The following is a 20,504-nucleotide window of genomic DNA, read 5'->3' as shown; positions in this document are numbered from 1 at the left end:
ACTGTGGCCTCCGCGTCTGCCCAGGATCGCACCATCAGCCGGGTGCTCAACTGGGTGTGGAGGGGGTGGCCACAAGGGCCTTTTGCATCGGAGTTCCAGCCCTTCGCAACCAGACAACATGAACTCTCAGCTCATCGCGGCTGTCTGCTGTGGGGAGACCGCGTCGTGATTCCCCAGGGACTCCGTCAGCGCGTCCTGGAGGCTCTGCACGTTGGCCACCCGGGAATTGTCAAAATGAAGGCGTTGGCTTGGTGTTACGTCTGGTGGCCTAATATGGACGATGCCATCACTGCCTGGGTATCCGCCTGTCAAGCGTGCCAAGAGTCGAGGCCTGCACCACCGGCAGCTAAGGGACACACCTGGGAGACGCCAAAGACACCCTGGTCGAGGGTGCACATTGATCTGGCTGGCCCCTTTCACGGCCGGACCTTTATGGTAGTGGTGGACGCCTATTCCAAATGGCTGGAGGTCACCCTGATGCCCTCCACCACTACCGAAGCTGTCATCCGGGTGTCCTGATGTCCTTGTCTCTGACAACGGACCGCAGTTCACGTCAGGCACGTTTGAGCGGTATCTTTTGGAACTGGGCATCCGCCATGCCCTAACGGCACCTTTTCATCCATCCAGCAACGGGCAAGCGGAAAGAATGGTGCGCTCGACAAAAGAGGCATTGGCGCGCCTGGACCGGGGAGACTGGCATGAGCGGGTCGCCGAATACTTGTTCGTGCAACACATCACTCCTCATGCGGCCACAGGGAGGAGTCCTGCTGAACTGCTTATGGGCCGCCGCCTCAGGTCACCGCTCGACCGGCTACACCCAGACTTTGCCGTGGCTGAACCCCCAGGCTGTGCCAACGCACCACGGTCATTTGTCCCAGGAAACCAGGTCTTTGCCCGGAACTATGTGGGGGACATCCCTTGGGTGCCAGCCACAGTAGTGGGAGTCACTGGACCTCGCTCGTACCAGGTGGCACTCGAGGACGGACGTTTGTGGCGACGGCACATAGACCAGCTTAGGCTCAGGGTGGGCGACTTAGACACTACCGAGGTGCCCCCAACTGCGCTTGCGGCTCCAGAAGAGACACGTACAGATGGCGAGGCCCCACCTACACCTCCCTCGCAAACTGCCAGCGTGGAGCCGAACCAAGCCGTCTCAGAACAGACTCAGACCACTCCACTTGCGGAGGCTCCACCCACAGCAGCGGATCCAGGGGAGTTGGTTCCAACACCACCTAGGGTCGCACCACAGCCTCAGCGAGAACTGTGTGGCCCTCCGGACTTGGCTACCAGTCCCCGGCGGTCTGGCAGAGTTTCCAAGCGCCCAACTCATTTAAAGGACTACGTGGTTGGACAGGTATCACTGTTGGTCTAAGTATGGGAAATGTAACCGATATGCTTTTGTGCCTAATTGAACCATTACGCGTAGTGCTGTATATAAGGAAACCATTACGATTGTAACTAACGCCTTATCTCGGTGGGGAGGGGTGTTATGTAGTGTAGTTTCACCCTGGGCCAACAGGGGGATACTGTATATAGTTTTCACTCAGGTCTGTAGATAGTTTTCACTCAGGTCCGCGGCAGTTAGTTTAGGCGGGAACTCTGAGCTGTTGTGGTTACAATGTTGACAGCCGGCTGCCTATAAATACAGGCCGGCTGAGCTGTTCGCAGTCAGTTCTATTCCAGCTTATCTTAATAAAGAGCTACTTGAAGAAATCGCTGTGCCGGCTGCTATGTCAACCCACTACTTAATACAGACAGAGGGCCTTCTTGGTAGTGGCACCTGCCCTGTGGAACACCCTCCCTTCAGATGTGAAGGAAATAAGTAGCTATCTTATCTTTAGAAGACATATGAAGGCAGCCCTGTTAAGGAAGTTTTTAATGCTGTATTGTTTTTAACACTCGTTTGGAAGCCGCCCAGTGTGGCTGGGGAAACTCAACCAGATGGGCAGGATATTATTATTATTATTATTATTATTATTATTATTATTATTATTATTATTATTATTATTATTATTTCCCCCTAGAGGTGGGAGCGATTATTTTTCTTCACATTACCAAAATCTGCCTAACCACCATAAAAACTATTTTTGACATTACAATATTTTGGGTAGGTTTGAATTGTATTTTCTTTTAACTCTTTTTGTATAGAACTTGCACCTGATCCGTCATGCTATGTACACAGTCTTACTTTTATCTCCTCTTCCATTTAAACTTTCACGAATGCAACCACAATGGCCATGGGAAGATGCGTGGCAGTTGCGGCCCAGGGGGCAGCCCCTCAGACCCCTGAAGGACAAAATGACCAGCATGGTATCTGACCGTTGAATCGCCTCCCTGGTTGGGAGTTCAAAATTGCCCTATCAGGGGCAAGCTGAGGGGCGGATCCTAAGTGGAGATCAAGGTCGACTGCACTAATCGCTGTAGGTTTTAAAAGCAAAAGGTATGGACATGGGCAAAAACGATTCTGTTGTAATCTGCCAGTGTGTAATTGCTTTTAAAGAAATGAATATACATTGAAGCAAAACTTTCCATCATAAATTCTTGACGGGAAACCCTGCCAGCCCCCACAGCCAGCCAAGACCAGGGCCAATGTCAGCCGGCCGCAAGGGGCAATTACTTCCCACGCTCGGCTTGCTGGCAGCTGCGTTGAGTCACAACTGTTGCCACTGTCACAGTAAGCGGTCTCTCTGCCTAGTAGCAGAAGACTACTAGCTGGAGATGCACATTCTCATCTCTGTTACAATACAAGATGGTACCCGCTTCCCTATTCACATGTGGCAGATCTAATGGGGACCACATGGGATGCTTCCCATCTGAATGTGGGTCGTGGCACAGATGCATATCCACAATCATCATATACACACAAACAAACAAACAAACAAACAAACTGGTAAAGGAAATTCCACTAGCAGCTTATGTCCATGCACAGATTTTCCCTAATGGAACAGGGTATAAGACCACATCTTTGTTGAAGGAAAGGAGGAAACGGTGCCTGCATTTGGCTTGAATCCAGCAAATATTTAAATTGATATTCCTAAAATTTTACAAAGATTAACAGCAATGATGATGCCTTCTTAACTAAATCCATTGGTGTACAAATACAACCGTAACCAGAAATTAACAGTTCACAGTAAGAGGATGATCCTTCAGTCCCCACCTCGCTGAATAGCCCCAGAGGACCTCTCACTGGAATCAAGTGGTTTTATTTCCCTCTGTCGAGTTCAAAAAAGATCAGGATAGGATCTCATAGGGGACCACTTGTGTAACTAAGGCTGTGCAAGGCAGAACTAAAATGAATAAAGCCTATTTTCGTTCTCCCAAGAAGAATTCGGCTCCAAGAGAAAAGCAAGATAAATGTTTAATAGCAAATTTGGGGGGGAGGGGTATTTTTTAAAAGTGTTCTATGGTATTAATAACTAGATGTATTAGTAACCTAGATAAGATGCCAAATCTTGCAAAAGCCAGCAAGACAACTCTCCTTTTTAAATGAACAAGGCCGACATTAATTAACTTAGAATACCAACAATCTAGAAAATATATAATAAAAAAGTAAGACTGAATCTGCCAAGTATAATATTTGCCTGCTGCTATAGTCCTGTCTTTAGAGTGAAGCCGTCAGCTACAGCAATGCAGCTCTCTTTAAAATTCTGTCATAAGCAACCCTGAAGAAGTAAAGGGTTTGTCGAGATTAAAATCTTTAAAAGGCATGGCTATTTTCAGGAATCCCTCCCTTCTTGGTTTACTGTCTTTCCTTTTCAGGAGCAGCTGTTGGATTTTTCTTCCAAATGTAGCCTTTTAGTTTGCATATTATATTTATTCCACAATAATTGAGAATATGTGCATGTATCCAAGCTTATTAATAGCTTTGCTCTGCAGCATCTTCAATAGACCTATTCCTGCAAAACTATAGTTAATATAAGTGAGATCCGAAGAAAATGACTTCCTGGGATAATAAGGAATAAGGCTGACACTATAGACACAAGGCAGAATTTGCAGAACCATAAGAACAAAGTCATAAAGTCATGCTACACAGTGGAGCATTTAGGATTCCATATTGCTTTTGCAATATTTTATTTAGCAAAATTAGTTTCCAAGAGCAAAAGGAAACTGATGCAGAAGACATAATTTTAAATTAATTCTTAGCATCTGAATTAAGCTTTCAAATGGAAAAGAAATGTAGATGGAGAGCATATTTTAAAAGTGGCAGTTTAATTATATGGCTGCTGGCTTCCTTTAGCTATAATCATGATATCTGCTAACCTCATAGTCTTCTTTGTTACTGTAAAACACTATTGTAGCTGTAGCTCATGGGCACAAGGAAAGTGTCTTCAGCCAATATCTCACTACCCAGAAAAGAGAATGAAAGAACCGGAATCTTGCCATTTAACCTATATTTCTCAGTCACACAGTGAAATTGACATTACCAAAGGATGGCAAACAAAAAAAAGAAAAACTTATCTTCCTGTGAGCCTCATTTCACACTACTTACAAATTTGCAGATTTCTCCATAGACCAAGATTTGTTTCCGAGGCAAATGAAGGCTCTGAATCGTCACACTATACAGCAACAAGCTGTTTCTTCCACTAGGGCAGATTCACACAATTGCCAATAGAGAGCTACCCCATATATCTTGCCATACGAACTATAATTCCAACTCAGCATTACACAGAGGAACTTCTATTCATATTTTTATTCACATATCCAAACACTAACAGGAGGAACCACCATCCTGATATCCTTCTGCCTCCCATCTCCTTCCATTCAATAGTCCCTCTACCTTCCTTGTGGCTACTACTTCTCTGATTTCTTCTAACATTGAGTGTTCTGGCCGTTTGCTGTGAAGCATTTGCAATACACATGACATTGACAATAGCCACCAAAAACAGGCTCTAGGTTAGAGGAAGGCAGGAAACAGCTAAATCTGAGGACAGTCTTGGAGATTCAGCATCTTTCAGTTTTCTTCTTATCCACTTGACCAATCTTTGGCCAAGGAAAACCCGAAAAAGGGAGCAGCACCAAACAAGCTGAGCAGTATGGGAAATTTAACTACAAACATATAAAAGTCCACTGTGATATGGATGACATACAGGAAGTGTTAACAACCAATAAATTATTTTTATTATGTATTATTATATGTAATGTGGACTAAGTCCAAGGGCTCAGCCACACTTCCGATTGTCCCAGAAACCACAGGTCTGAGTGGTTTCCCACCTGTACTGTGCTTCCTAGGCATTTTGTCCCATGCTTTCTGCTTCTCCCCTGCTTTCTGAGCTGTTGCACCTTTGCTCCACCACCTTCCTCTGAAAAACACACCTTTTATCACCAAATCAAAACAAACAGCACTCCGCAGAAAACCCCTTTGTTTGGATTCAGCGCTAAATCATGGGTTTTCCCAGAGGAAAGTGGCGGAGCAAAAGGAAATGTGCATGAGCCCCTTACTTTTGTTTTGCTGTAATTTCCTGGTTGTGAATGTAATATATGATTTAAGTCCATGGGTAATTTTGTATAAATTGCTATTTGGCCCAAACCCCTGGCCTACCTATCAGCAAGTCAGTATGCTGAGTCCAAGGGATCAATCCACACAGGCAAAGGCCAAAGGTCAGGAAATGAGGTCCAGCATCAATCCAAGTAGCCAATTCCAAAGTCCAGCAGTCAAGGCACAGTCCAGAGTCAAACCCAAAGCACAGTCCTGTGGCAATCCAGGAACATCTAAGTCAAGCTCCATCAACACAGGTAGCTGAATAGTAACAGCACCTCAGCTCTGCTTCCCTTTTGCACTTTGCCTGCTAACTGCTGCATCTGGGCTTCATGAGGCAGATGAGCCTCACCTGTTCCAAGCTTACTCCAACTGAGCAATCACATGCCTCCTCCCTGAGCTAGCGAGACCCACCTGGCCAATGAATTTGCTAGGCTTGAGGGTCCTTGTCTGCCTCAGCTTCCTGGAGCACCCTTTCTGCTGCTCCCTATACCTCAGCTCCTGTTGTGTTTGTGGAGACTGGGGCCCCTCTGGCTCTAGTGATGGGTTCTGTTGCTCTGGTTCCTGTGCACTGATCTCCATTCCCTTGCCATTCTCCATCAGCCTGTGAGAACTTCCTTTCTCATCCCCAGCTTGTCCCAGTATGTCCCAGTCCTGGCTACCCCCACCCCACCAGGAATCCTCTTCCTCCTCCCCGCTGACCTGCCAGTTCATGACACTGGAACTCCTGAAGCACCAGTTTGAAACTCTTGTCTCCCTTTCCACTTATCAGCTTTTGGGTCAGACAATTCCTTTCACCCCAGTGTTTGCAAATACCTCGGTATTTGTCCTGTTGATCAAATAGCTATTCAGTTTTAGCTATTACATTTTACCTAACAACTTTATAACTTTGAGCCCAACTAGTCATAATAACATTTTTTGAATGATAATACTAATTTTATTTATTCATTTATTTCCCACCCGCTTTTGTTAAAAAATAAATAAAAGTCAATAGGCACCTTGATGAAGATCAGGGCCCTCTCCTATGGGAAGCAAAGGGTTAAAGCCCTTACCCGCACATCAGGGTACCACTCCCTAGACGTACTGTGTACATTTTTAAAAAAACATTTAGTTGTCAATTGCATAAATGGAAACATACCTTATTTGGCCCATTGTTTTGAGAAATGTCCCGTTTTGTTAACCTCAAATGGTGAACATACTAAACGCTGCTAAATATGCATAAGACACTAGATCAAGGGGCTAAACCGAGCCCACCAAGCCATTTTTGGTGGTCTACCACTCTCTTTTTACCTTTGATGAGCATCATTTCTCCCTCTGGTTTGGCACTATTATTGGAAGGTCTTGATGGAGAGAGTAAGCAGCACTCCCTTCCTACTTCTCATTCTTTTTCTCTCTCTCCAAAACCGCTAACAAGGTGCCACACCAGAGTGGTGTAGTGGTTAAGAGCCGTAGTCTCGTAATCTGGTGAACCAGGTTCGCTTCCCTGCTCCTCCACATGCAGCTGCTGGGTGACCTTGGGCTAGTCACACTTCTTTAAAGTTTCTCAGCCCCACTCACCTCACAGAGTGTTTGTTGTGGGGGAGGAAGGGAAAGGAGAATGTTAGCCGCTTTGAGACTCCTTCAGGTAATGATAAATCAGGATATCAAATCCAAATTCCTCCTCTTCTTCTTTTTCGAATTGGTTTGCTACTCCAGTGTTCCAATGAGGATAGAAAATGCAGAAGGCTTTGATGCCTTCCTACAAAAGTGCAATAATGGGGAGCAAGGACAAAGCTTGAATTTGTTCAGAATCAGACTCTTAAATATTTAGGTAATTCAAGAAAGGATCCTGACATAAGTTGAAGACTGTCAAGAAAGGATCCTGGCATCAGGAGTGAAGCTATTCAGTCTCTATGGAGCATCTGCATTTAGGAATGGCTAAACAGTCATATCTCTCTCTCTCTCTCTCTCTCTCTCACACACACACGAGAGAGAGAGAGAGAGAGAGAGAGAGAGAGAGAGAGAGAGAAATAGCAAAATAGCACCCTTCTATCTCAATGTTAGATATTTGCATTTGATTAAAAACATTCTGCCTTGCAACCCAACTTCAGATTCCAGTTCAGTTAAATGTAGATCCACAGATGTGCCCATTACCATGGAAACGAGGGGATGCCACAAAATCAGCAGTGTATTTCTAAACGTATTCTGATTCAAGAAACACTCAATGTAGATCTCTTTCTGCAAACATGCTTCTTCAACAAACGGAAGTCAATTAATTGTCATTGTGGTCAACTGATTTCAGTTCAGGGATAAGTAACGGTAGTCAACAGAGTCATCTCTTGGGGATTCTGCCTTCTAATGACAAGTAACAGTAGCAGTAACAATAGCAACAGTATCAATTAACCTTGGACAGAAGGATTTATAACTGCTTCTCATGACTACATTATAGCTATAAAATCCTACTCAAAATATCTTTTAGAAACTGATATTGCTGATAAATGTAGAGTCAAGCGGATTTCAGAATAACCAATTACATAATGGTGGATATCTACATGGGAAAGGTAAAGCATTTGGGGCTTTTAGATGAGGAAAGATAACTAAAAAGTGGGGCATGATATAGATTTATGGAGTAATTAATGGTGCAGATAGAGTAGATGGATAATGTTTTCCTCCATTTCACTAAACTAGAATTTGGAGTCACCCAGTGATTTAGTAGCTTTTAAGAAAAGGAATGAACCAAGTTTGATTTTTTTTAATCATTTCACTTGGGTCAAATGCAGTGTAGTGATACATTTAGAAGTTCAGAAGCTATTCATGACAACCCTCCATAGCGACATTCCAAGCCACATAACCATCTCCCTACAGCTGGAGCTAGTTGCTAGATACCACAGAAGGGAAGAGTGTTTCGTGCCTAAGTTCTACTTGTGGGTTTCCCACAGGAATTTGATTGGCCATTTTGAGAGACAGATGATGGACTAGATAGGCCATTGGTCTGATCCAGCAGGCTCTTATGTTCTCAATCCAAAACTGCCAGCAACTATGTAAAGAAATACTATGCCAAAAATGAAGTATATGGTAACCTGCCTCATATAACCAATATTCTTGAGTCTAATTAATGCACAAAGGAGTTACTGACAGAGCAACCAAGCCTTTTGTTGTAATCAGTCTACATGTGAATTTGGTGTGTGATGAACTCTGAGCTAATTCCTCCAACTGCATGGCTTTAACCAGCCTTTTTGTTTCAAAAAAGACTGGAGTCTGAAATTAGCATTTTCCTATACCGTTCTATAACTTACCAAACATGTGATCTATATGTGTGCTGGGGAAATGGAATACTTTGGGAAGGGCACATTCTAAAGGTTTTGCAGCTTATATTCCCACACTTTTCATTGCTTCATATTTTGTCATGTTAAATCTCTGCTGGGGCTCTTTCACCAAAGATTACTTGCCCCAGTCTTTCCAACAGGAAGAACAGCTAATCTTTCAAGGAGTCCTGCTGAGTCCTAAAGACTCAACTTTTTTGTTGCGTTACTACAAACCTAAGAAAGGTTACTGAGAAATAACTTCCATTGAGTTCAGTCACACTTTCCTCTGACTGCATAGGTTAAACACATTGAGCTTGAACAAAAGAACTCCAGACAGCCTAAATGTAGCTTTCATATTTGAGTTAGAAATGCAAGACAATCTTTCAAAGAGTAAGTTAGAAACCCTGTAAAAAGAGAAAAGGCCTTGAAAAACCTCAATTTCACTTCATTCACTGGCCAAGGAGCATTAATGTCAATTTCACCTGGGCACTCAAGGAGATGACATCATCAGTGTGGTGTAGTGGTTAAGAGCCGTGTACTCGTAATCTGGTGAACCGGGTTCGCTTCCCCACTCCACCACATGCAGCTGCTGGGTGACCTTGGGCTAGTCACAGTTCTCTGAAGTCTCTCAGCCTCATGCACCTCACAGAGTGTTTATTGTGGGGGAGGAAGGGAAAGGAGATTGTTAGCCATTTTGAGACTCCTTAAGGGGAGTGAAAGGTGGGGTGTCAAGTCCAAACTCCTCCTCCTCTTCTTCTTCTTCTAATTCTTCCTGTTCTGAAAAAAAAACCCCACAAATCCTCAAGCTGTGCTCCCTTCCATTCCCCTTCCACTACACCACTGCTGAAATGGAAATGACTGTGTTAATGCTTCATGTGTTCTGGATTACTCAGGTCCCAGTTTTTACTGGGATGTTACATTCTGCTGGGCAACTATTCGTTCTACAGCTTTACAGTAACTTTATGACCTACACCTTTATGGTAGTATGAAAAATTGAGTTCAGGGTACATAGAGAAACTATCACAGGGCTATTTCCGTATGTGTCCAAGGAAAGGAAAATTCATCTCACATCCACTCACCCCACATTTCAACACTTTAAAATGTCTGTGCCAACCATTAATCTATGCAATATCTAGAAACTGACAGGATCCAGCCAGACGCTGCAGATTAGTAGGAAACAGATGGGAAGAAATGCCGGATTGCATGTATAAACAGCTCTGAAACAGTAAAGAGCTATTAATAACAAACAAAATTATGACTCTCATTCAACAGAGTTTCCACAGAACCCACTTCTGCCCACTGGGATTTCTGTCCAAGGCCGCCATTTATTACCATGCCTTCCGCTTTCCGAAACAGATGGGCTTCTCCTTTCGTTTAATCACCAGCACCCTTCCCATAACTAACTATTTACTTATGAGTATGCTAACTAGGGCTGATCGGGGCTTTACGTAGGAAATGTAATTTGGTTCACCAATTGCCCTATTCATTATCCTCCCTGGCATCTACATTCTGCACAGCATTAAGATGCTGCATATAATGTGATCATTTACAATGTGGTGGGAACTGCCAAATTCAATGAATAGAAAGCAGAGTCTTTTCAGGGAGTTATTTCACAAACTGGGGGGGCAGGGGGGCGGGAGGGACTACCGCTTGGCTTAATGATGTTTTCAAAGTGATCAAGTGCAATGCCATGTGTGTATAATATGCAGTCTTGCCCATATAGAACAAAATAGATTAATATTTACATACCTTGCATATTGTTCGCTATAGCTTGGGCAAACCCTGAACTCTTATTAATACTTGTAATGCCGACATCAAGGCCATTATGGCTGTGAATCAACTGGAGAGGCAAGGGATCTTTTTCTCTCCTCCTGTTTATTTAGGCTACAATCCTGCACACACTTATTTGAGTCTCAGTGGAGCTTACTATCTGAGTAGACAAGTATTAAGACTACAGTTTTAGATAGAGGAGCCAGGTGGAGGAAATCAGAAGCTCTTGCACCAACAGCCAACTTTCCTCAAGCTCAGATGACAAAACTGGAGGTAGGTTTAGAGAATGGGATATACCCCGAAAGCTGGTCTTCGCTAAAGAATCACATTTTCCAATTTGGAGCTCAATTTCAGAGGCTCTGGCTACAGAAAGTAATGTGGCATTTCTGCGAAGAGGCTTCTATTTGTGGAAGGCAGCAATATGACTTACATGGTTGCTGTGGTGATAAACTACAGAGAGAAGGCCTAACATTGTCAAAACATTCCCCCTCATGAGGTTTTCTCCAGGGCTTCTCCACACTGCCTACTCAGGCCTCACTACTACAATATCAAATTATATAGTGAGGTCTTTTCTCTGGGGTCGAATGACTTGTCATGGCAAGGGACCATATATTTAATTGCTATTACATTGGAAGAACAATCTAATTTTATGTAATAGCAGTTACACAGTTCTTGTGGCGTAAGACAAGTGGAAGGCATGTCCCCTCTCTTCTTTTAGTCTGGATGCCCTCAGACTATTACCTCACATGGCACGTAAATTATTAATCCATTATAGTGCTTCTTATTAACAGCTACATGCTCTGCAGTTTCTTCACCCAAAGCCTGTAAAAACAAGTCGACCACCAGCATTAGAATTTACACCCACTGCTGACTGTGCAGTGAGATGTTCGGCTCTTGACTAACCCATTCTTCTCTTCCTTGGAAGGACCTTGTACTGCGGTGCTTTCTTTGCTTCCTCTTTTGGAGGAGCGGCAGGATTTATTCGACAGCCTGACCTGGCAATGGGGGCATGATACTGTTTCACTGAAGCCCAAGTCTGGAGTTACAGATAAACCTGTTTATGATGGATCCATAACCTTGGTTGTGAACAGAAAGGCTCTGGTTTAATCCGAATCCACCCTTGATTCCCCCTCCAAGTGTCCCTATTTTCCAGGGACAGTCCTGGTTTCTGTGTAAGGCAGCCTCCTATATTCCACCCAAAATAAATACTCGTTTTATTTAAAATGTTACATATAATCCCGCACACTGTCCAAAGTGAAGAATGTGTAAAGGGTGCAAATCTTACTCCTACAGAAATCAACGGGGAAAAACATTTATTTAAATAGACAAGGAATTCAGGGCAAAGCACAGACCCTCCAGGAATCCCTATTTTCCAAGGACAGTCCTGGATTTACAAAAGCCATTCCGGTTTCTGATTTGAACCCTGTATGTCCTGCTTTTCCTTAGGACGTCCCTATTTTCATCAGAGAAATGCTGGAGGGTATGGAATGATGTGACCCCCAAGCCAAGGTGATAAGTAACTATGCAAGCTTTAGAAGACATCTGAAGGCAGGCCTGTATAGGGAAGCTTTTTAATGTTTAATGTTTTATTATGTTTTTATATATGTTGGAAGCCACTCAGAGTGGCTGGGACAATCCAGTCAGATGAGTAGTGTATCATCATCACCATCATCATCATCATCTCCTTTTCAGTTATTATCACCAATGTGTGGACATTGGGGGGGGGGTTGAGGCTGCTAGAGTGCACAACATTAGGAGTAGGACTTAGACATTAATTGTGTGGAAGCTGGAAAAAAATGACCCCCGCGGCTCTTATTTTCTTTAAGGTTATGGTGCAAAAAGACATAACACTGGAGAGCAACCATTCAAAGTAAGCCTACATGAAGGTTTCAGTCTCTGGTGGGGAAGGAGATTCTCAGGTTCCTTCCCATCCCATAACTCTATACGTTTTACACATGATTTACACGCGATTATATTTTGGTACACATGGGGCTGGAGAAGTTGAACTTGCAGAGCTTCTATTAAGAGTTTTATGCCACATTTGGAGCTGAGTAAAAGCAAGTGCTCCCAAGAACCCTCGTCTCAATAGTGCAGTTTCTAAATGTCAGTGGAAGAATTGTTTCAGAGCTCACACCAGTGACTACCGCATTGATCAAACAGTCACTCCACTTACCAGTAGTCTCCTGCCCCATTATTAATGAGTGCATAGCATTCCCAGAGTCTGTGGAGACTCTGTAGGGAAGGGGCGGGTGGGGAAACAACAACAAATTACCTTCTTTTCTAAAACCTTAGTGTAGAATGGGAAATGTAGTCAATACTGCTCAATACTATTTAATTTATAGTGGTACCGTGGCTGGGATTTTCTGGGCATTACCACATCATAAATATTGCAGAGCTACAAACGAAAAGAGAACGAGACAGAACACATAACATCATTCATACCATCATACAGGGATGGGGCCAAACTCTGTGGGAGACAGTGTACATCTATTTGCATATCTCTGTGGATGTCTTCAAGTATAATTCTTCTTCATGATAGCTCCTCAGGTGAAAGGACTTGAAGGCCGTGTACACACTCTATCTTTAAAGCCTATTTGAAGCCCATTATTTTCCCCCAAAGAATTCTGGGCACTGTAGTTTACCCCTCACAGTTAGAATTCAGACCAACAAGCCCAGAATTCTTTGAGGGTAAAAATGTGCTTCAAATGTGCCTCAGAGTAATAGTGTGTACAGAGCCTTAGTACCCGATAGGCCATATTTTGCCCTATAGGCAACTTACTTTTTTCTCTTGGGAAAATTCCTTTTGGGTACTCTAGGCGCTGAGGTTTGGAAGAACCAGTCTCTCAGGGCTGGACTAACTGCTGTGGGATCAGCACAGACAGGCTGTTGATCTGCAGATCCTCCCAACCTATTCTTAATAATTTTATCTGGAAGAAATGGGTGGCTGGGCTGAAGGCTGAGAGGCAATCCTTTTGTTCTGTGTTGCAGTTTCATGAAGTCCCATGAGAAAGAGAAGAAGAGCAAAGAAGTATTGCCAGAGCATCCATGCTCCACCTTATGGACAGCAATATATATGTTAAATTCAACGCAATAATGTCAGCTTTACAAACAAATGTCACAGGATGTGAGCATCCTTTATTTCACCATACGATTATGTTTCAAGGTAGGTTAGAGAAAGACTGAATGCAAGGCATCCATGTTACTGACAAACATCACACCCAACTGAATATTGTGGTATTTGTGGACTGAGAAACAGGGAAGCAAGTGTCCAAAAATATATTGCACTGAAGTTCCCCTCTAGCCAGCTTACATGGCTGAAAGCAACTAACATACAGCATTGCTGTCCCATCACTGGGGTATGTACAGGAACAGGAGGAAACAAGTATTTTATTTTCCAACTTTGCGCAGATGCTAATGCTATAAATAGAAATGTATTTCTCAAAAGTGCCATGGTTGCTGGTACTTCCATCTTCTAAATAAAAAATGTTTTGTTTTGAAAAAAAGTTTTCTGTTTAGCTTTGTGATATTTGTGCCACAATAATCATCTCGTTTGATCCGTGTTTACCTGAAAAGGAACAGAGTGAGGAAACCCCAACCTCTTTGGATATAGGTGTGCCAAGTTCTAGTAACGTGTCTAGCTTCTAAACGGGTGTTTAATATTGCAAACAGATTGTTCAGATATCACCTACAATTGTGAGCAGCAGGTTTTTGTTTTAACTGGCCAGATTTCCCATGGAAGAGGTAAATCTGAATTAAATACAGGCTGGCATTTTGAGGCAAATGATCTTTTGCAGATGCTGCAAAGAAAAAAGAAAAAAACATGCATTGGTGAGGAGAACCACTCCTACAACCTCTCTGGAATTGCCAAGAGAAGGTGAGGGAAGCATCTATGGACAAAGTATACACACAGTGCAATCCTTTGCATGTGTGGCTAAGCCATAACTTCTCATAGCTCAGTGGTAGAGAATTTGCTTTGCATGAAGAAGGCCCAATCAGTATGAACTGCTTATGTCCTTAAACTTTTGATTGTGACATGTGAAATGTGAGAGAGGAGAGGCTGGAACATGCACTTACAACACTCAGTCTCTGGGAATTCCTTAGTCTGGAACACACACTGTCAGGGAACTGCCATCGGCTCAGGGGCGAGAGGGGGAAAGACGGATGGATTACAGAGAGCCCCCAAAGATCGTGGGAAGCAGCACCTCCTCAGCGGAGGAGAGTAACCATGCCTCCAGTGGAGAGGAGCTTCAGGGCTCGGGGGAGGCGAGGTGGTGCCAGGACTCCTTGCCTGAGCAAAGCGGGGAGGAGAGAGGTCCTCCATTACCCACGCCTTCCTTGCGCAGTAGGCTTCCGCACAGAGAGGGGAGGCGCAGACTGGGCGTCAAGAAACTACTCTGCTGGGGAAGATTTAAAGACCACCCACTCACAGATTCTGCCAGTGAATGAGCAAGACACGGAATAGTGGCGCTCTGCATGGTGAAGGTTTTTTTGATACCAATAACAAGGCTTTACAGCCGACCAGGGAGGCATTTGCCTGATTGCTCTCGAGCAACCCCCGATACCCTTACACACACACACACACACACACACACACACACACACACACACACCTGTGTCTGGTCTCTCTCCCCCTGCCCACCTCTTTCTGTCACATACACACACCTTTGACATTTGCTGCATATGTATCTCTTCTTTGCAAGCTTCTTGCACAGAGGCCTCAAAAGGACTGTGGTAAATAGGTGGTGTGCTTTTGAATTATACCTGGTGAAGGAAGATAGGTAGTTGGATAGGTAGTTGAAGAAATGACTCTCTTGCACTCAGGAGAAATGTTCATGCATCTACATGAATAAGTTATTTTGAAATACACAGAATGACGCTGGTGTCTGAACTGTTCCTCTGGAGCTACTTCTGCATATTTATTTTCTTTGCCCAAAATTATGTTTGCATTCAGGAGAATTATCCCATTACTTTGGTCATAACACCGAGCCTCAGAACCCTCACTTGTCGCTACTGGGCAACATTCCATCTGTTAGATAAACTAGGTAATAAATCTTTGTCACTGGCCAGGCTGTCAGACTCAAGTACTCACCAGTCCCATAACAGTGACATTTGCTGCCAGCCTCAACAGAATAGCAGGGCAAAGGCACCTGATCAGTGTCATTCAATGCATGCAGATAAAGGAAAGTTACTGGGTTATTAGATTTTACAGCACCGCATGCTCCCTTTCCTTTTCAAACAAAAACCTTTTTAAAAACCCGATTTGAAGATTTTACAGATGGTGGACTAGATGAGCCCTTAGTCTGATCCAGCAGATTCATTTATCTTTTTCTTTTGGTCTGTCTAGATTTCCTTGCTACAGTCTTCTAGCCATAACACTGGCACAATATTGGAAGCTCACAACTGGCAACACAGGAATGTAGCAGTAATAATATTGACTCTCTGTTCAGGCTGAACATATCGACAGCAGTCCCCAGAAGTGCTTCTTTTTCTGGGTGGGTGAGAGGGTAGTGGAACAATCTCCAGTGTTTTCATGAATTCATCCATCCATCCATTGAATATAATGCTTTGAATGACTGTGAGCCATGACACCTAAGTCGGTTTACCCCCTTTTAGGGGTGTGGCGGCTTTGTGGGGTGGCCAGTGCCTTCTCCCTGCCAACGATGCAGGGCTGTTCCTGCTGGAGCGTGAGCATCGGCTCGCACTCCTGGCTTGAAATCCTGCTCCGTGCCAGCTTGCGGGATTGGCCAATGGCAAGCTGGTGCGGAGGTCTGGGCTCTCAGGGGGTGGGCCCAAGGGAACAATCAGGCTTCCCTCAGGTCCACTTCTGGGGGATTTGAATTCAGCCCACTCCAGTCACCAGCACCCAGCTCTTCCTCATCGAATCAACCCACCCACCTACACCTGTAATTTTGCATTTGTTCATTGAATTGACCTTGCCATGGCAATGGCCGTTGCTGTATTTTCAGGGCTGGGTAGGAATTTGCCTATCAGGCAACTTGGCTATGACCTGGAGGTTTTGCCTACCTTGTAGCAATCTTCACAACTTTGGCAGTTTAGGCATTGGGCAACCTTAATCTTGGTTGGATTGGGAAGGGGTTGTACCTTCACTTTCCCTCCAGAAATAGGGTATCCTGTTAAAGGGATCCGTAATGGAGTTGCTTCTGTCCATTTGCTCAGACATTCTTGGCCGATGTGATGGTTATCAATGAAGGAACAGGAGTCGCTGTTGTCATCATGATCATAATAATGATTGAGTCTGCAAAGGATCACTAGAGGTAAATGATTCATTCCTTGGACCTAAATATTCAAGGTTTTTTTCCCAGATCAACCAGGATGAATTTAGGTGTCAAATGAAAAAATGAGCAAAATGTTGACAGGTATCCTATCAAATTAGGAAATGATATGCAAAGCAGATTGATACACTGCTCAGTGGGCTATCAGACAAAGATAATCCTCTCTAAGTATACTTGCCCATATACACTCAGTCATTGCTTTCCAGGTCAAAAATGGACTTTGCTGCTGTATTGCTAGGTTTTCCCATTCTATCTTAATTTATTTTGTTAAGCCCACTCACATCTACATCTACATTATCAAAGCCCCAAAGATTCTGGCTACTCAGATGGGACCAAATAGGCCTTTTGCATTAAGAGGGCTCTGTTTGTGCATGCAAGAAGTTGCTTGGTAAACTGGTTCTTGCACTTTTCACGTCATTCTGCAACTCTTACCAAAGTGACCCAAATTATGGCAGATGGCTGGGAAAGCACCCCTGATATCCGGCGCTGAACTGGCAAGCTCTGCTTTCCTTTTATAGCATATTTATTTAAAACCATGGTATTTAAAGGAGAAAAGGTTGTCATTATATTGCTCCTAGTCCCTTTGGCCTCTAGTAACATCATACTTTGCCTACCTACTAATTTAACACAGTTGAATGGTTTTATGATAGTCAATTATTATATTGTATTAACTCCACTGGTTATTGATTTTTATTGGCAATCACCGTTATGCATAATTTTCGGCCTCATCTGATGTCTATATTTTCTCTGTTTTTCATCTCTAGTTTGTATTTATTGCTTAGCGCAGTAGACCATTGGAAGAAGGGGGAGAAGGGGTTTGACCTTCTGCACCACATTGCACTTGCCATGAATTGAAGTGGGTATCATGCACAGAGACCAAGGCACTGGTACCAGTTGGCAAAAGCATCTATTAATTTCATTTAGTCAGTTGTATTCACACATGCTCTGTAGAGATCGTTCCTCTAATAGGTGATTAGTCTTGTAGCATAGAGAGATGGTGGAGCAGGACGATGATGAAGCTCCATACAGCTCCTTGGGGTGCTACATATATCTTTGCCCAATTATGGTTTCTCTCTACAGTTTTTATAGTCTCAACTTAGTGGTTTGATTACATAGCACAGTCTTGGCTATAGGTATTCTCTGGACTGTAAAACCAACTTGGAAAATTTTTGAGATTGCAAAATCCTTGCATCACCTTTCAGACTCCCATCTGAATTCCTCTAAGTTTCAACATTGCAAGGTCTTTTCCAGCTACATGGCTCAAAGTTCATATACTCTGTCCTTATTGTAGTTACTTTAGCATCTAGGTTATTTAGCACTGCTATCCTAGAATGTGCAGTTCCATCTCCCTAGGAATACTGTTTTCTTTTAATCTGATTTTTCCTTGAAACATGCTTTTTCTGTAGCAACCTTGCAGAACCTCCTTCCAAACAGCGCTGGATTTATGTATAGGCTAAGTAGGCTGAAGCCTAGGGCCTCTAAATCTAGGGGGCCTTGTCAGCCCTCCTGCTCCCCAGCGGGCAATCTCCGCTCTCCCAAAATTGCAAACCCAAGACTTCATGTGAGGGCAGGACAACTTGGGCCTCTAAATCTAGGGGGCCTCGCCAGCCTGCCCTCTCCCCAGTGCTGCAGTCTCCCCTCTCCCAAAACTGTAAACCCAAGACTTCATGTGCAAGGGCAACTCAGGCCCAGCAACTATGAGACTCAGGGCTAGCCAGTGGGGCTCAATTTGAAGCAGTGGGGTGCAACTTGAATATTTATTTTTTTTGTAGGGCCCCAGTTCACAGTCAAAGTCTACAAAATCTTATAGATATAAATAAAATCCATCTACATTGCCCTGGTGCGGGAGCCCCCTTAGGATCAGCCCGCGGGGCCCAATTTGGCCAAATTGCTCCAATTGCCTTAAGGTCAGCCCTGATGAGACTGTGCAGGGGTTGGACTGACAAGACCTGCACCTTCTAAGTTCCTGGTGTCACTATTCAGAGTACAGACTCAAGGACTTGTTATGGAAATAAGGGGGGCACTTATTGGAAATAAGTTTTGTCCCCTCTTCCCCCCTCCCCACAAACCCCGAGACAATGAGCCCAGCCACCTTTTATTCACAGTCTCATAAGCACTACACTACAGCATGGCCATAAACCTGTACGTTCAACCACTGAAATATACACCCAATATGTAGCAATAGAGATTTATGTTGCTGCTTTATGAATGAACACTGTGTTTTATGAATGGACTCTGTATTTTGTGAATTATCTAAGAGCCACCAATAGGGAGCTCTAGAATCTGACAGCTAACCAATTGGGTACTACCAAACAGTGACCCCTATTGCTGAATGAGGTAACCAGCAGGAAATGCTTCAGCTCAGCCTTTGCACTGTTGACTGAACACTCCCTGCTGTGCAGATAATGGAGAAAGCTTATAAATTGTATCCTTTCTGGCATCCTGGCCAACTCTATTACGCTGGTGTAAACCGTGGTGCACCAGAAGCCCAGAATAGCAGCAAATAAAATCCGCTCATATGTCAGCAACTGATAAGACTTGTCAACAGTTCTTCCAAAGGCTTCCTAAATTATAAAGCTCCAAAATACAGGCCAAAAGATAGCAGGTCTGGGAAGAGTGAGGCATACAATGGGCACCACCAGTGAAAAGGCTCCGTGTAACTCCTGCCCTGTTATTTGATAGAGTGCCCACTTGCCCTCCTTCTTGACATGGAATGCTCTCTATTGGAGTCTCCAGGTCCAGTACAAAGACCATAAGAAGGGAGAGCAGGGACCTTGAAGTTCCCAACAGCTTTTAAGCAAGCAAGCAAGCACATAGGTTACCTTTGTCACAGTCAGGACGCCTATGTCCTGGCCAGGCCTGCACCCAACCTTGTTTTTGTACAATCTTGTTTGTCCTCAGTAACCAAAATTATATTATCAACATATACAAGCAGAAAAGTTGTTTTCCTTTATTTGCAAGGAATCGTACAAAACAAAGTGGCACTAATAAAGAAAAGTTCTAGGGTGGCAACAGAAAGCAAACTAAAAATGCTTTTGCAGTTCATTAGAACTATCCAGCAATATCAAATTATAGTAGAACTGGTGCTATTAACAGTAATCCTTCTAGTTGGTTAATTGGTTTGGAAACTTCCATGCACATGATGTGTGGTGCTAATTATTCCCCCTAAGAGTTAAATGATAACTAATCAGAGGCAGCAACAGTGGCAAATGGCAACAAAATATCTGTGAAAGGAAGAGGAGCAGGTTTGCTCAAGTGTGTTGCAGGTAGAAACACTATTTGTAATGAAGTGAGAGCAATAGTTTACTTGCTCGAATTAACAAATAGGAAAGTTTTGAGAATTTAAATTCTAGATTAGAATTGATTACTTAATTGAAAAGGAGATTGTAACAAAAACACTGGGACCTAATTTGAATAATAGAATGCCTGGTATCTGGTGGGCAGACCAAAGCACTCTTCAAGAAAGCTATGAGATTCAGGTGAGGGTCAGATGCCTTGTCAGGAAGACCCAGCCTGCCCAGGTCTCAAAAGGTTTACAAAGTTCAGTTTACAAAGTTAAGTTAAGTTTTTCAGTGTTAATTTAATGCATTTTTTAAAATCACCATGGTATTTAACAATAATAATAGAGGAGAAATTGTGAATTGCATAATTTTAAATGCCCGTCATCATCCTTGGCTTCAC

At 43.5% G+C, this 20,504-nt stretch overlaps 1 long non-coding RNA gene across 1 annotated transcript in view; it reads right to left on the bottom strand.

The window, feature by feature from the left end:
- The window catches only part of LOC308596654, a 73,572-nt gene extending 71,270 nt beyond the window's left edge, over window positions 1–2,302 (bottom strand). Inside the window, exon 1 of the long non-coding RNA XR_014012611.1 lies at window positions 2,189–2,302. This is a non-coding gene — a long non-coding RNA (uncharacterized lncRNA). The remainder of the gene's footprint in view (window positions 1–2,188) is intronic.
- Window positions 2,303–20,504: the final 18,202 nt, after the last annotated feature.

This window comes from Podarcis bocagei (genome assembly GCF_964188305.1).
Source record: "Podarcis bocagei genome assembly, chromosome: 10".
NCBI lineage: Eukaryota > Metazoa > Chordata > Lepidosauria > Squamata > Lacertidae > Podarcis > Podarcis bocagei.
Note: the sequence above shows the minus strand (reverse complement) of the source record. Positions and strands in the feature narration are given on the sequence as shown.